The sequence below is a fragment of the Microtus ochrogaster genome, chromosome 10, assembly GCF_000317375.1.
Source record: "Microtus ochrogaster isolate Prairie Vole_2 chromosome 10, MicOch1.0, whole genome shotgun sequence".
In the NCBI taxonomy this organism is placed as follows: domain Eukaryota; kingdom Metazoa; phylum Chordata; class Mammalia; order Rodentia; family Cricetidae; genus Microtus; species Microtus ochrogaster.
In genome coordinates this window covers 45,950,509-45,953,849 of record NC_022016.1, presented here as the reverse complement: position 1 = coordinate 45,953,849, position 3,341 = coordinate 45,950,509, and the positions used below count along the sequence as shown (strand labels likewise).

At 46.0% G+C, this 3,341-nt stretch overlaps 1 pseudogene; it reads left to right on the top strand.

The window, feature by feature from the left end:
• Window positions 1-2,217: 2,217 nt before the first annotated feature.
• On the top strand, window positions 2,218-2,724 carry LOC101992018 (annotated as a pseudogene).
• The last annotated feature ends 617 nt before the right edge of the window (window positions 2,725-3,341 follow it).

Genomic DNA, 3,341 nt, shown 5'->3' with positions numbered 1-3,341 from the left:
TGACCTTCCATCTCCCCACCTCAGCAGTTCTCGGAGTCTGCAATCACGAGCATTGAGGATTTTTTTCAGTCATGAAAAAGACATAATATGTTCATGATATAAAACCTTCAAAATGGCATTAAGGAGTAAAAAGGCAAAAAAGTGGCCCATATTCTCACTCTCAGACACAGTCCTTGCTGCTGTTTGGTGCGTTAAGCTTAGCCCTAAGATACTGTTGCTATTTGATACCCCTCCCCTTCTATCAGGGTTTCTCCTTGTCGCTCAGGCAAACCAAGAACTCACTACCTCGTGCGGGCTGACCTCAAACTCATGGGCAGTCCTCCTGCCTCAGCCTCTAAAGTGCTGGCATTAGAGACCGAACCCACCATGCCCAGCCCTAGCTGACCCACACAAATCATAGCTTTGTGTGGTCCAACCTTCCCCCTTTCCTCCGTGTCAAACATAAAACATTTTGAAATACAAAATAAATACAGTACTCAACATGCATGCATATGTGCGTGTATTTAAAGTGTGAGGTTTCAAATGTGTCCAGAAATGCTCGAGAATTGCAATGTCACGCTATAACTGAAACCCCTTATGGATCTCTCCGTGTCAGGAACCCCTCCCTGTGACCCCAAATCACAAACTGGGTGTTTGCTGTGCCTGGGTTTGTATTCCCAGACAGTATGTCTTGATGCCCACTGTGTCCGACTTCATATAAAGAAGACCAAATTGGATATTATCTTCAGTGACCTTTGTTGTTGTCTAAACGGTGTTCGGATACCTTAACTGTCTTCTCCTTATTGACAGGGGTGACTTATGTTCACTCGTCTGCCTTTATTTATTTGAGACAGAGTTTCCCTGTATAGCCCTGGTTAGCCTAGCACTCACAGAGATCCTCCTGCCGCTGTCTCCTGAGAGCTGGGACTAAAGGCCTACCCCACATGGCCCAGCTTTATTTTTCTTTATTTATTTAACTCTTCAGGGTTCTGATTTGCTCAAGACTCCGTCAGTTTTGAGTCTCTAGGGCCGGTCCCACAAGCAGGTTTAGAGAAGAATGGTTAAAGGGGAGGAGGAAAAAAAAGCTGAAATCTGGTATGCTAGAAATCCCAGCAGTCAGGAAGATCGGAAGTTCAAGGCCAGCCTCAGCTACAGAGTGGATTCAAGACCAACCTGAGATACCTGACACCTTGTACAAAAAAGAAAAGAAAAAAAAAAGCTGATGTTCTGGCAAGCAGCCTTGACAGTAGCAAGGGGGGCCCTTTAACCTGGGGGAGCAGACAGATCATGATGGTGTCACTCCTGGACTCAGAGTGCTACGGCACCCTGTCCGAACCATGAAGGAAGAGAGGGAAGGAACTCTGAAAGAAGTCTCCAGGGGACCCAGTTTCCATTGCTAAAATGTAAGTATAGTGGTCACTCCCGCCCGCCTCCTCCCCCCCACCTCCTCCCCCGCCCATCCACAGGAGCTATGCGGAGTCTAGAGGAAGCCCCAAACTGCAGACAGTGCCGAGCCCTGCCTTCATGATGTCTCTTCCATCCGACCTCCCTATTCTTGCCCTTGGGGCCGTTATTACATAAAGTCAGGGTTAGCTGAATGCAAGTCCTGAGGTATCTTAACAGTTGATCTGGTAAGTAAGAGAACAGCTGAGTGACCGATGGGCAGGGAGCGATACGTAACCCAGGCGTGCCGGGCAGAGGCATGATCCCTGCCCGGGCGGGATGGGGCAGAGTGGCACGTGATTTTATTACACTGTTCAGGTAGGTGCAGAATTGGACATCTACAGGTTGTTATTTCTGGAAATTTTCCCTTAATACTTTCAGACTGTGACTATCTCCAGACAAGTGGGCATTCTCTCCAAAGTTCCCAGATATAAAACTCTGAACTCACAGGCATCCCGAAAGGAAGGGCAATCTGGGATGTCCATCCTTTAGTAACCAAAGATAACAAACCCTCTCCCTATGGACATATAGATTAGATGCAGATATAGATAGAACATAAAAATATGGATGGATAGATAGATAGCTAGATAGCTAGATAGATAAATAGATACATACATACATACATACATACATACATACATACATACATACATAATTTGTGGATGCTTTTGGAGCAGATCTAGTAAATAAAAATAAGCATTTTGTTTTTAATGAGTGAAATTACACACTGGAGAGTTGACTCAGTTAAGAGTTAAGAGTTCCTATTCCTGTAAGCAGCCAGAGGTGACCCGTGAAGATGGTTCGCTACTCTCTTGACCCAGAAAACCCTACAAAATCATGCAAATCGAGAGGATCAAACCTTCGGGTTCACTTTAAGAACACCCATGAAACGGCCCAGGCCATCAAGGGTATGCATATCCAGAAAGCCACCAAGTATCCGAAAGATGCCACTTTGAAGAAGCAGTGTGTGCCATTCTGACGGTACAATGGTGGAGTCGGTAGGTGCGCCCAGGCCAAACAGTGGGGTTGGTGGCCAAAAAAGAGTGCAGAATTTTTGCTGCACATGCTCAAAAATGCAGAGAGCAATGCTGAACTGAAGGGTTTAGATGTGGACTCTCTGGTCATTGAGCACATCCAGGTGAACAAAGCACCTAAGATGCGCTGACTAACTTACAGAGCTCATGGCCGGATTAACCTGTACATGAGCTCCCCCTGCCATATCGAGGCACTGAAAAGGAACAGATTGTTCCAAAGCCAGAAGAGGAGGCTGCACAGAAGAAAAGGATATCCCAGAAGAAACTAAAGAAACCAAAACATAAATTCAACATGAAATAAATGCAAATAAAAGTAAAAAAAAAAAGAGTTAAGAGTTCTTGCTGCTCTTCCTGAGGATTGGGGTTCCACTCCCAGCATCCATGTTGGACAGTACACAGACATCTGTAGCCCCACCCAACCCCAGGGGATCCGCCCTCTTCTGGCCTCCCCTACACACACACACACACACACACACACACACACACAAATAATAAAATGACTCTTAAAAAAATCACAAGCTCAATTTGAAATTTACCTTTTCACAGCTAGATCTATTGGGGTTCCTCCACTTTTCTGGCAGAAAATACATCATACTTGAAAGGGGCCCATGTAGGCCATTCGACTCAATTGTTAGGTCCAAAGCCATCATGGGGTGCTTAGGGTCACAGGAAAAGTGGAAAACAAGCTAAGTGTCAACTATTGGAGAATTTTCAAATAAACTATGTTCTGTCCGCCGAAGCGGAGCCAGGTGTGGGGGATTTGAGCACTGAGTAGAGAGAAGAGGGCCTGCCAGTAGCTCGAAGCCAGTCTGGGTGACATCGTGGGTTCGGGGTCAGCCAGAGTTCCACTCACAAGACCCTGTCTCAAAGTGAGAGAGAGAGTGG